Raw genomic sequence first — 14307 nt, 5'->3', positions numbered from 1 at the left:
GAGAGGGTCTTGTAATTTGGTAATTCTAGAATTTGCCATATATTGGTCACTCACTTCAGTGCTAGTCGAGAATAATTTGGAACCATAACCTTACCTTGGCAGTAGAATAACTTGGAACCTTAACCTTAACCTTACCTTGGCAGTAGTCTGATAAAACTTCAGCAGGCTCTCTTCAGTTTAATTTGATACTAAGACACTGTAGGCAGTTGAAAAACCTGTTCTTTATGCCATGTATGTAGTGTTCATCTGTTGTCATTGCATCATACCAGTGGTCACGGTCAGCCTTTTCCCAGGTGCTAGGGCTGATTAAATTGAAAAACGGTCATAATTACAAACAGCTGGATTACAGGGTTACTTGCACAGAACATAGACTAAAGCTGTTGAAAACTTCTGAAATGACCAATTTATATATTGCTTTGTATGCAAGTCTGGTTAATTTTCTTGAATGCTTACAGTAGCACTTGTAGCAAGGCAAGGTGCCTTGAGCAGTCGCTGTTTGACCCCACCCCCTACCCTACCAGTTGAAGTTGAGGACCAAAAAACGTCCTTTCTAGCAAAGAGCTATAGTAGTGTTGTGTCCAGCACCTTTTACTAAATTTGTAGGAAAAGGAGCTGTACTAGCTTCTTTTTCTGAACACCGAAACAATGACCAGTTGGTTAATCAGCCACATTTGTGGCTGTTCAAATTATTATTGATGCAGCTTTCAAGTACAGGTCATGCCTATCACACTCTCCAACAACTTGTACCTGAGCAGATGCCCATTTCTCCCTGCCCTTGTTATGGCTTTGGTTTACACTTTATTGCTGGTACACTTCAAGTAGCTTATGTACTGTGCTGCATTATTTTATAGATTGTCAAGTTTCTACGTCACATTTTGTCAGTGACTTTAAAACTCTTAGCAGGGAGTGATATACTTCAGAAAAAACACATTTACATTTTCATTTTCCCATTCATACTTAAATTATGATCCTTTTGTGGAACTTAGAATTGTGTTAAGTTGTTTTCTTCTCACGCATCTAATAGAATTTCCCTGCCCATCATAAACATAAACTTGGGCGGCACAGTGGTGCAGCGGTTAACGTTGTCGCTTCACAGCAAGAGGTTCTCCGGTTCGATTCTCGGCTGGGGTGCCTTCTGTGTGGAGTTTGCATGTTCTCCCTGTGTTTGCGTGGGTTTTCTCCGGGTACTCCGGTTTCCTCCCACATTCCAAAGACATGCATCTGGAGCATTTCTCCCCGGGCCTCCACTGAAAACAGGCTCTGTGGAACCTAGTCGGACATTCCCGGTCAACAAATGTTAAATAAAAATAAAAAATAAATAAACATAGACTTTAATTTTAGTTGGAAGGGAACTGTATCTTTTGCCTGACAGGTGATGCATTCATTTCAGACTTATAACATTTGTTTAACATTTAAAACATTCTTGTTTTACAGTGTCTTTAGACACCCCCCTCCCATGTTAGCATTGATGGTACAAATACTAAATAATAACCTTTTATGTATTTCTCTGGCTATTCACTTAAGCGACTAACACAGTATTTTCATACTTAAGTAATTATGGAGATACTGTTCCACTTCTGGCATTTTAAATGTTCTTTCTACATCGGATGATCTGAGTGAAGTGACATCATAGTTTTGTTGCTGCACAGAAAGTAGTAGAGCCCATGCTCCAGAGCATCTCAAGATGTGACCTCACATTCTTTGTGGATGAATTATGTTTCTGTGCCAGTCCCTCTAGATATGGGACATTCAGAATGCCAGCAGAAGTAACAAGCATCAAGGGGCACAGAATAGTAACCTTACCTCTACTAAGACCAGAAAAAGAGCGTAATTATATAATGAATCTTAGCATTGATAAACATTGTATGATGGCATGGGAATAGAAAGCAAATATGGGTGGTTCTTGCATCTGAGTTGAGAAGTGAGGTGTGTGTATATTTCTTTGAACCTTTTGAGTATGACTTTTAGTTGACTATAAATTTGTTTTCATCGTGTTGGTTGCCTGAAGTTTAGAAGCCTGACTTACGAACAGTGTTTTCCACGTTTGAAGGAGGATGTAGGCATATTAGTGATCCTGATTGATTGCAATGATTTTTCCTCACTGTGATATTCTTTGCATCCTCGGTTGTGCAGCATTTACTTTTTATACCCTAAAAGAAATTTTATATTGCTGTTGACTTTGGTAGTTAGCTGTTGAACTCGTAATGGGCTTTGACATTTTCAAATTATTGCTGAGCACTGGAAAGCACTGTTTGACTACATTTCTCCTCTTCATGTTATCTTTCATAGATTTGTGGACAAACTTTACAAAGTGCCTTTTCAATGACTACCTTTACAAGGAGCTATTGACACAATGTGTTCTTCCAAAGGGACCCTCACTTTACTGATGGCTGGCAAGTAATGTTTTTCCAATGTTTTTAGCCTGTATTAACCAAGAAGATCAGATTTATGTGGCAGATGACAGTTGTAAGAAGTCATAAGTAAACATTTTGTTACTGCTGTAAATGGAAGTAAGGACTTCTCTGATTTGGCCATTAGCTGAGTTGGTAACCTTACTAGCCATGCTGCAGACAAAGGGCATTATGCAGCAGGTGTACTGAGAGAATTGTAGATGCCCCTGTGACTAAGGAGTCCATGTTTACAGGTCAGTGCCAAGCTGTTGATCCAGACATCCATTAGTAACCTTGCACCAAGTTACCCATTGATACTTCAAGTTTGTACCTTGTTTTGGCCTATTTCAATGAGGGAGTGAGATGCTAGACCTCACTCCTCCTGGGAAGCTTCAGTGCAACCATGAAAAAGACAAGAGTTTCATAATTCGGCCATACTCCTCCAAAGATTGTTTATTGGCATTTGTTCACCAGAAAAGTCCAAATGGGCAAATCCCCTTTGCCGGGGAGCTCTACATGTTGTAAGTTATACACAGGTAATATATATTTTATAGATAAATTATACATTTAAATAGTAAACAATTTTAGTATGTTATACAGGAGAAAAAAGGGTACTTACCATAATCTGTGTTGTCTACTTCCTTCCTTCCTTCCTTCCTTAACAGATGAGACTTTGCATCTGAAACTCAAGCTCCTGCACTTACCCATAATGCTCTGCCTATCCCCAACATTACTTCAGATTGTCCATAAACCCACAATGGACAAGATCCTATCCATAACAACCAGACTCTTTAAATGCAAAACTGTGCTTATTTTCTGCTCTGGAGCTCAAAAAGCATATGAATGTACCCAAGAGACAGGACATGCTGTTATGCCAGAAACCAATAAAGGCCAAATTCCAAAGTAATGGGAAGGCGGTTAGAAAGTTGAGGAAGGATGGAAGCAGACAACACTGATCTAACTTTATGGTACGTACATAACTTTCATATCTGATGTTGTCTCTCTTGTCATTTCCTCACCAGATGGGACAGAATCCCCACTAATGTTCTTGGGGGTGGGGGTCTTATGAAGAATATTCCAGAGGACGGCTGAACGGAAAGTGGCCCTTTTTCTGGAGAGGGAACCCAATTTATAATGGGAAATGAACATTGGACTAAAGGTTCTCTGATATTTAAGATGCAGCCACTGAGAACTAGGCAGTAAATGTAGACAAAGATGTAACTGAATGGGCTTTAATGGGTTTGGGCAAGGTGAGGCCCTTCTCCTTGTATATATACTAGATGCACTCTGATAACGATATAGTCACTTTTTAAAGACTCCTTATCCAAGATTGGCTTTTGAAAAAGACAAACAGTTGATCAAACCTTCTAATATCCCTGCCATGGTGGAGATGGAAACGGAGCTGCTGATGCATGTCCAGTAGGTGCAGCATGGATTCTCGTTTGGCAAAATTCGGGAAGAAAACCAGCAGATTGATGGATTAGTTTAGTGAAGTCTTAGTAGCTACTTTAGGTTTGACCAAAGGGTTTGTCTACAGCGCTACCCTGTCTTTATGAAAAATAAGGTATGGTGGTTTGCAAGACAGCCTGTATGTTTTCTAAGCCAGAAGTATGATGTCCTCCTTGGCTGCAGGTTCAAAAGGAGGGTTAGTTATAGCTTGTGGCATAATGGTAATGTTCCATGGAGGAGTGGGATCCTTAAGGGGGGGAGCTTAGAAGAAAGGGCATCTTAAGGCCTTGGATAATCTGAGAGATTATGGATGATTGATTTTTTTTTTTCCCCAGGTATGAAAATTTGAAATGGCAACTTGCTGGACATTTATAGCAGATAAATGTGATAAAAATTTTGAAAAAGAGAAGACAAATTCTGAAACTGCCAAAAGAGGAGCCAGGAAAAGTATCCAGCTCCCATTGAGAGGCCAAATAAACATTTTCCATTTGTTTTGTAAATCTTCCTTGTAAATGCTCTTTGGGAGGAAGTAAGAATGTAGATTACTGGGGAAGAAAGCCTGGACTGACTGTCATTAGAAGTGGTGAAACGGAGTGGCAAACCTGAGGGCCTGAATGTCCAGATGTGGCATTCTGGACAGGCTCATAGGTTTGTAGGTGTGTACTAGGCTAATGGCCCTGGAGCCTTTACAAGCCTAGCCCATAGGATTACCCTGGCATTGTGCTACCTGATCTTAGTTCCCAGTGCCTCTGTCTAGTAGAGCTACTGGAGTGATCCCAGGGGTGAATTTTCTATTTCCCATCCACTCATCAAGATTTCTCTTGAGGGCCAGTGAGGTGCTCTGTTTGACATGTATGGGCAGTCTATTCCATAGCATGGGCAGTCTCTGGGTTATGAACCTTTCCCTCTAGCATGTTCTGTTGATTGTGGTAATGAAGCTGAGGTCTTTAGAGCATGGGGTGTGGAGGAATTGGGATTTCTTTAGAAGTAGCATTTCTAACAGAGCTGGGTCAGACATGACAAGAGAAGCTCTGGATTGGGGTCCAGTATCTAAAGGGGGGGGGGTGCCAAATGAGGCCAGAGAAAGGGAAATGGCACTTTTTGAAGCCAGAACGGGGAGATTAGAATGACTGTGGTCTTCCTCTCCAATGCTGTCTGCAAAACTTTTGGGATGAGAGGAGTAGAAGGAAAATTATACAACAGTCTGGTGGCCAAATGTGGGGTCAGACCATCCTTCATTGACTACTTTTTCTGGGTTAACAGAGGGAAGCACCTGCTACATTTTGTGTTGTGAGCAGAAGTAAAGAGACGGCAGCATAGTTGGCCCCAGCAACAGAAAATCTGCCCTACCACTGTCTGATTTAGGGACCACTTGTGATGATAGACCCACTCAACCTGTCCACCGGAACACTGGATTTCCCAGTATGCGCATTCCTGTCAAAGTGATCAGAGGATATCGTCCATTGCCACACTCGTTGCTTCTTGATATAACTGATGGGAATGTGCCCCCCACCCCAGTTTGTTGATGTACCAGACTGCCAACATGTTCATCTGAATGGATATCACTCCTAGAGGTAGGGTGTCTTGAAGGGTCTGCAGCACTAGGAGGACTACCCTCCTCTCCCAGAACAGTAATGTGAAGACTGGCCTTGGAAGGGGTCCATGTGCCTTGGGCAGTCTTTCCCATGTAGTGCCCCCACCCCAAGTGGGGAAGTATCTCTGGCCACCATGATCTTGTGAGAAGGAGGGACATGGGATACTTTTGGGGACTCGAGCCACCATTGTGTGTGTCTAGCAAATGTCTGTCTGGTTTTGGAAATTCATGGGTTAATGTCTGATAGACTATTGTACTGAAACTGTCCATTATTGAATCTTCATTGTGGTACCTGGCTAGGGGGACCAAGGTAATGAGGCAACCATAGATCTTAATAGCTAAAGAATCAGTTTTGCAGGTGGCTTCTGGCAGGAAAGGACCTGTGATGCCCGATTTGAGAGACTTCCAGAGCATGTTGTTTATGGCTGTCGATCTGACATGTCATATCCAGGTGTGCACCTATAAACTCTCGTCTGGTTCGAGGGAAACTTGGACTTATCACAGTGAACTTAGGACACCCAGTTAAGAGCAAAGACAGAGCAGGGAGTCTTTGGCATGGATGAGAAGTTTCCTTGTTGGAGCATAAATGATCCTGTCATCTAGGTACCGGAGCAGTCAGAACCATTGCAGTCTAAGATGAGTTATGACCACCACCATACACTTGAACACCCAGGGGGAAGCTGGTTTTGAGATCAAAGGGCAAAGCCCTGAATTGAAAATGACCTGTCTCCCAGATGGAAGCAGAGAGACCTTCTGTATCGCTTGTCCATCATAACATGGTATGATAATACAGATCCTGAAGATCTAGTGAGCATATCCAGTCTTCCTTCCTCAACAAGAAGAGGATGGACTGTACCCTGCTATCCTGAACTTTGTTTGATTTAGTTGATATGACTGAGATTTAATATTGGTCCGAGGTCCCCTTTCTTTTTTGGACACCAAAAAGAATCAGGATCCTTGTTGGTCTGTTGAGACCTTCTGGGTGACTCGCTTGACAGCAGCTTTATTTCTATAACTGCTGCTTTTCTTTGGGAGGGTGGAGTGTTGGGAAGCTGTTTTGATTGGGCTGGAGGAGGAAAGATAGAGGGAATAGTATAGTCTCTGGTTATAAATGCCCCTCCACCAGTCTGCCTGTAGAGTGTGGCAGTTGGGCAACCATTCAGAAGTGCTGATTAAGTCCTCTTGGAGCATGGACCCCAGAACCCTTGATTTTGCGGACCTCCTCAGCCACAGGGTTGATGTCCATAGTTAGATCCCCAACCCCCCCTCCCCATAGCTGAGGGGGGAATTCAGTCTCCAAGAATGTCTTAGAACCCTTGGGACTTCCAGATCCACAACTCCATTTTGGTTCCTACAGAAGGAGGGCATAGAAAACCATATTCCTATGGCAAAAAGGGTTTTCCTGTCTTGTTTGCTCCTAGAGAGCGTGTCCTTTACTTTTGGTGAGAGAGTAGTTGAACCATCAAAAGGAGCATTCACAGAGAATTTCTTGGAAGTGCTCCACAAAGTCAAACAAATTGGAGCATGTCTCCTTATGGCAATACCTGTACCTGCATCTCTCAAAGCTCCCTGTGTCACATTGGAGATCAGATGTATTGAGGTGTTAGAAAGGAACTTAAGGATGGCCAGCTGCAAGTCCACCATTTTCTTGCCCTCTGCAGATACAGATACCAAGAGAGATTTGGAAAGCTACTTTGTCACATCTCTTACTTTCTCACTTTTGCTAGGAAAACCAGCTTCCAAAACCATTCCAGCGTCAGACTCCCTGTTAGGGGATGGACAGAGAACTCCTTTTTTTGTGCTGCTGACACTACTATAGAATCGACCGCTGGACCCTTGCTCCATTGTGGGCTATCTTCAGGTGAGACTAAAAATTTTGTCCAGCATGTGCAGGATGGGTTCAGTCGCATCTAGTTCTCCATGCCTGCTTTGGTATAAAGTTGACCATCTCATCTGCAGGAGAGACCAATCGAGAAGTAGTTGGGCTAGACCCAAAGGTCTTGAGAAACAGTAATTCCTCCTGGGAGGGGGCGTTGGAGGACCATCCACCTTACTGTCCCCAAAAAAATTGAGAATCTCTTTGAATGAGAAGTCCTCAAGTTATGATTTTTGAGGACCCCCCCCCTTCATAGAAATCTGTGTATTCAGTTAGCAATTCATGTGAGAGTCCTAGTGCCTCCTTTTGCAAGTATGCCTCCAAGGAGCCTCTGTGGTGGTGACTTGAAAGAAGAATTCGAGGCCTGGATATGGACTGCCTTGACAGAACTGGCTGTCCTGACCGGATAGAAAGAGCAGGACCATGACCAATGGGCTTCCAGTTGGGGATGGACAGAGCTAAGTACATAAGAGAAGTCTGCTCACCAGGAAGGGAGCATGCTACCTTGATTGCCTCGAAGGCTGAAGCCAAGGGAGAAATCAAAACCACTTTAGATGAGTCAAAGCTTTCAGTCTAGATTGGGCCCTTTGTCCAGTTCGGTTAGGCTGCAAAGCCAATGCCAGAGCCAAGCTATCTAGAAGTTAAGCTCTGAGAGGAAGCGATAATTCCGACAACATTGAGTCTATCCCCTGCCCCTATGATTGATGCTGATGCTTTGGCTTTAAGATCCTTTCCATATAGGAGACTGTCTTAGCTGGTCAGATCAGAGATGAAGCCAGAGTGAAAGACTACCATGTCTTCAGATCTGACAAGGGCAACCTGTGGGAGAAACTCTGATCCATTGGTCCCAAATCGGGAGGGTGGATTGGGGTAGGAGTTGCCCACACAAAGAGGGGAAGGACTGAAGCTCGAGAGTCTGACAGGGGTTGGAGCTTGGAGAACAATCAAGCTGGATTTGGACTCTGCAAAACTTCATCCTGTCCACATCTGCTTCTGGTACATCGGACTGATGGACAAGGAGGTTTGGAGGAGTGATGCATTGGCCTCCCTTGCAGGAAGGGAGCACAATTTAGGAGAGACTAGCTTGGGGGGGGGGGTCTTGCCTCTTAGAGAGGTGGAGTATGGCATGCAGTAATTGTATCCCCTAGAGACATCGGGTCTGGTCTTGGAAGCCTGAGCTGCAGAAGCAACTGAAGAGGAGGAGAGCGGTAAGGGGACTACATCTTGGCTCCTTTGACTTTTTCCTTGGATTTCTCATTATTTTTCTCACCTTTGTCTGAAGGCTTCTTGGCATACAAAGAAGAGGAGGCTTGGACAAGTCTCCTGTTTGGGCTGGGAGAAGTCCCTTCAGAACCAACTTATTCTGATGTTTGGTAATGACCTTCTGGCCAAAGGCTGTCACTTGGAGAATACCTGAAACCCTAGATAGATAAAAGGGATTAATTGCGTTACTAAAAGTTTGTTTTTGAAAAAGTGTGCGTATGTGTGTGTATATGTATGTGTGTGTATATGTGTGTGTGTATATATGTATGTATGTATATATGTATATATATATATATATATATATATATATATGTATATATATATATATATATATATATATATATATATATATATATATATATATAGTAGCAGTCCTCTTTTAATTGATTCACATAACAGATGAACAAGAATATGCTTCAAGTAAATACAGCTGTATGCTAATGTAACCATGGCAATGTGTATCCGAAATTAACAGAGTCCATTATTCTCTGTGTTCTTTGCTGAAAACCCTCTACTTATGTCCCTAACTTCATAGGTTGGGTAAAGTCAGTTTTGCACATAGGGTTGGGGTGTCATTCAACTATGACAATCTAGAACCAATGTTCACACCACCAGATGACTAGTCTTGTAGCAGACGTTATTCCATTCCACGCATGCACACTCAAACGTATGGATGAACCATCATTGCAAGGCTAGCCATCTGGGGGTGGTTCTTCCATTCCATACATAGACATGCGCAGTCAAAACTGTGGCCAGCTTCTTGTGTCCAGTCCACCTGCTGCATGTCTTTGTAATGTGGGATGGAACTGGAGCACCTGGAGAAAACCATGTAGACTCTACAAAGAAGGCACCCTAGCCGCAAATTAAACCAGATAACCTTTTGGTTTGATATGGCAACGCTATCTGCTTTTGTTTGAAGAGGAAAAAAAAGGGTTAGTCATCTGTGTCTAGGTTTGCATTTTTTTCATCTTGTGTAATCTAAGTTAGTCGAGTGGTACTGTCTTTTCACTGCTTGCTTGTTTCCATAACAAGTTTTTTTTTCTTGAGTAGAAACAAACATGAATTCAGTGTCTTGTGCAGTGAGCTTTTTGCAGCATATCTACACTGTTGTCAGTACTTTTCTAATCACTGTACTTCACAGCTCACCATTTCACACACTTTTCAAGGTGCGCCTAATTGTAGGGAGGATGCAGTTTTCATAGAAGATTTTAAAACTACAAAATTTTGGTTATGCTTGTGGCAGATGAATGTTTCAGTTTGCTTTTAAGTTTGTGTATTGTAGTTTTCCATGGCTTCAGTTATTTTGCTTTTATATTTTCATTTCTTCTGCACAAGCTTGCCTTTTTTGGCTTCTGTTGGGTCCACATTTAAAACTGTCAGCACAGGATGCCTGAACTGGGAACAGAGTTGTCATTCTGATGCACTTTCAGAAATGCCAATAATTTAGAGTGAATATAAGCTGTATTTATTTGTTGTTAGATAAGCAGGCTTCTCTGACAAGCCTCTCTATCCATAACACTAGTCAGAGACTGTGTAGTAAAATGAAACATCTTGGAAATAAGATTGCATAACAATACAGAATTAGACTTCATGGCATAAGTTCACGATGAAAATGGGAAAAGAATCCTAGAGAAAAAGAAATTGGACCATAAATGGAGGACAACATAATGAGGGATAATGAGGGGTGTTGGTGGAGGGTGGAAAGGCACTTGACATTGTAGTAGTTGACACTTGCTGCCCAGATTAGCTGTTATGAGTCCTGTATTTTGGAATTTCTGGAGTACTTGCCTGTATAGAGTGCAGGTGTTAGCCCTGAGAGAGAGAGTTGCTGCAATTTTTCAGGAGTTCCTCTAGTTTACTTTTATATTTCCCCTAACAGATTCATCTAGTGGTTAAGGAGCAGAGTTCAAGCCCACACTCTGATCGTGTGCATCATCAGTAGCCAGAAGCCCAATAAAGGGGATGTAGAATAGATTGAGTAGGTGCTGGAAAGGCAAACTTGTTTTCTAGAGATCTTGATCCTGTCTCAACCACTTGATATTAAGGCATATTTTTTTTTTCTTTTTTTCTTTTATGATGTGATTTGGTGTCACATTTGTGAACATAAGTTGTACAACTGTGGCTGGCATGCAGACATTGCATAATGCCATACTTTTCTGCTGTTCCCATGACCTTTTGAGCCTTTGAATTAAAGATATTTGAGATGTGATTGACACAGGATTATAAAACTAGGCTATATTTAATGAGCTCCTGTGGTGTGGCAAATTGGCTGGAAAGGTCACTTGCTGTGTTAGCTATTTACTGGACAAAGCTCATCCTGTATTGTTTTCTTAAGTTGTAACTGAGTGGAGTACACTGCATTTGAAGTTTGTTTTTCATTAACAAATGGTGCATCTTGCATCTTTATTTTAAATCTGTTACAGTTTGCTTTAATTTCTTTTTTTTTTTTTAATGGCGTATGAGACCTTGCAGATGAATCCATATGCTAGTATTACAACCACTAAGTTGCACTCCACAGCCGAGTATGTATAAGATGAGTTTAAAACTGAACATCCATTTTTCAGGACTGCAACCCCCTCTCCCCCACCCCAAAAAAAAAAAAAAAAAAGCTTTGGTCTTTATCATTTCTCTTGTATGGTCTAAGGAGTAGAAGGCTTGCTCACAGTTTACTGTTTGCTTTGCTGCTTCTTTGGATATTGCTCATAAACGAAAAAAAGATGTCACTGTCGGGCATAAAGCCTCTTTGTGTCAGTCCATAAAAATCCAAACAAAAATCCACAAATACAGCATATATACAAATACTGTCATAACATCACCCACATTGATCATATATTTAAAGTAAAAGCCTTCTGGAGGTTCTATTAATTATTAAATCAATTGTCATAGCAACATCAGTTAATGTCCACATCCTTCACTTACATCGTAAGTAAAAAGCGGAGTACTTTGCATTTCCAATAGTTATACAATCACACTATAAAACACTTTATATGTATATAACTTGTCCTATTTTTAATATGCAATCTGTATTAAAAACTATATAAAAATATATTTCCTTTTAATATGTAAATCAACAAGTAATTATCAGCTTCCTATTTTTAAGAAAATGTTTCAAACTGTTTTAAGTACTCTGCGTTTTACTTGGGCTGTAAGTGAAGGATGTGGACATTAATTGATGGAGGTTGTTGCTATGACAATTGATTTAATAATTAATAGAACCTGCAGAAGGCTTTTACTTTAAATAGATGATCAATGTGGGTGATATTATGACAGTCTGAGGAAGCATGGTGGGTCCGTGTGAAAGTGTTTACTGACCTACTTTTATTTTTTTCGCGGTGTTCTTTGTCAATATTAAAGTTTTATCTAGCTGGAGCCGTGCTGCTGCATTCGTGGATTTTTGTTTGGATTGCTCAAATGATTTTTATCCCTTTTTAATGTAGTTGTGTGGGGCTTCCTTACGAAGTCTCGCATCTTCCCAAGGGTTCTAGAACTGTGTGCCCCAGTGAGAGGCCGTGAGAAAGCCAATGCAATGAGCTAGCCTTGAATCAGTAGTGTTTAACAAGCAAAAAATTCATACAGTAGGTCTTCATTAACATTACTCATAGCGGTCTACTGTAACAACATTTCATCTGTTAATTGGAAGTTAGCTTGTTTTCTATTTGCCTACCTTAATACACCAGTAAAGGCTCTAGTGCAAGACTTAACAACTGATGGTCCATGCCTGCATGACTCGTGTTTAAGCCAGTTTCCGGGGTTTTCTGGTTCTCTGTTAGCATAAATGTTCTTAATGTGACTAGACTGTATATTGAACAGCAATATACATACATGCATTTATGTAAAACACACAATATGCATATGTGTATAATGTATTTAGGTTCCTCCCCCCCCCCCAAAAAAAAACTAGTGTAACTAATTCTTGGGTTGCCAAGCTTCATGGTAAGTGTTATTGTATTGCCCATTCAGTTTTCCCAACCGTGACTGTCCAGGCCTTGAGTTGTACGTCAACACAGTGTATTACATGCATGCATCTTCTACCAGAGGCTTATAGTAATTGTTTTGTTTATGATCACTTTCTTGTAGCACGTCATACACTATGGGAATTGCTGCTTGTTTGGCAGGGCTGGAGCTTTACATTGTTTTAGATGAAATTACTATATCTACAATCTGATGTCGGGAGTTTCACATCCTTCACTTGCAAGACCAAGACAACAAGGTACTTGGTGTGTCCTGTTTATAAAATTTTCATGGCCTCCTGTAGCACCGCCCTCTTCCCCACAATGCATTATGCTTGAGGACCCATCAGCAGATCTTTCCAGCTGGTTAGGAATTCCTGTTAAGTGTTTTCAGGTCATCCAGTTATTTTTTTATATTCCAATAGGTGATTTATTTTATTTTTGGTTCTTCAGTATGTTTTCTACATTGGCCTTAAATGTCAGTGTTCTGTGTGTCAGAAAAGATATTTGCTTATTCATCTTCCTCTCCCTGTTGCTTTTGATGTCCTTTTAAAATATGCTTTCTTTGCTTTTGATAGCTATTGTTTCTGTGCTGCTGCCTCTCTTGTGAGCACAGTGAGTTTGAAATCAAAAAGTATGTTGAGCAACTAAAGATTCCTGCTGCTGTTTTTTTAGAGTTGGATGTTCATCATCTGTGGATTTTTTGTGCTGTTTTGAGAAATGTTTTACAGTTTTGTTTCTCTTGATGCAGTGATTGCTGGTAGCATTACTTTTTCAGTAATGCCCATTTTCCTCTGCAGAGCTAGATATTTTTGACAGTTCTATGAGTTGTGTTTAAATTAATGATCAAGAAGGCAAAATTGGGACACTCTAGTCAGTATGATTTATATTGCATCTAGTTTTTACTCTCGACAGGCAGCTGATATTTATTAATTTTGTTTGTAACCTGTTATGCTCCTTGGCCATTCCGAGAGCGCAGGAGTTATTTTTACAATAGTTGACTTAATCCTGCATAAGTCATTTAGCACTGCTCTCTTTGTCTGTGTTGAAATGTTATGCCCGATTGTCTCAGGCATCCTCCTGTATCCAGTGTGAATCGATCTCTGATATTTCTGTATGTTAATTTAGCCCTGTGTAGGCAGTAATGTGCAGCATCTAGGCCATGGCATGTGATCTTTTATCATGCTTCTATTGTTTGGCTGGTGTGTTTTATTTTTATATTGGCATCTTTATCTTGAGGGGTGGTTTGTTTTGACCATTCCTGCACAATTAATGCAGAAAGTAGAAAAAACAGAGCCACTGCTAATGTTAAAAGCTGCTTAATAATAAAATATTGACTTTTGGATTTTGCAAAAGAGCGATTTTAATACAAGAAGTTAAAATAACTCTTCAGCAGTATCCAAAGGTTGTGTTGCTAGTAAAAACTTTTGCCTTAAGGCTTCAGGTTAGTGATTCTCTGTATTAAAACTGCAGTACTGTCTCTTGGCTTTTCCCGGTTAGGGGTCGCCACAGCAGAACTCCGGTCCGCTAATGATTGGCAGTAGATTTTTACGTGCTGGCTTTCCAGGCCTAACTCACAACCTTCAATGAAAGAACGTCCATTCACGCATGTCGGCACACAGAAGAAATGGGAATCGAGCGTGCAACGTCTAACTGTGAGGCGACAACGCTACCGCAGCAGCACCACCGCAGTGTATTAGAACTGCAGTATTTAAGTAAAAGCATCTAATTAGTGCACCTGTAATTGTGAAACATGGAGCATTGGTCTTAAAATGAAAGATTCAT

This window comes from Protopterus annectens, chromosome 2.part0 (genome assembly GCF_019279795.1).
Source record: "Protopterus annectens isolate FY-2018-M chromosome 2.part0, PAN1.0, whole genome shotgun sequence".
NCBI lineage: Eukaryota > Metazoa > Chordata > Ceratodontiformes > Protopteridae > Protopterus > Protopterus annectens.
The sequence above is the reverse complement of the archived record's forward strand: the minus strand, read 5'-3'. Positions refer to the sequence as shown.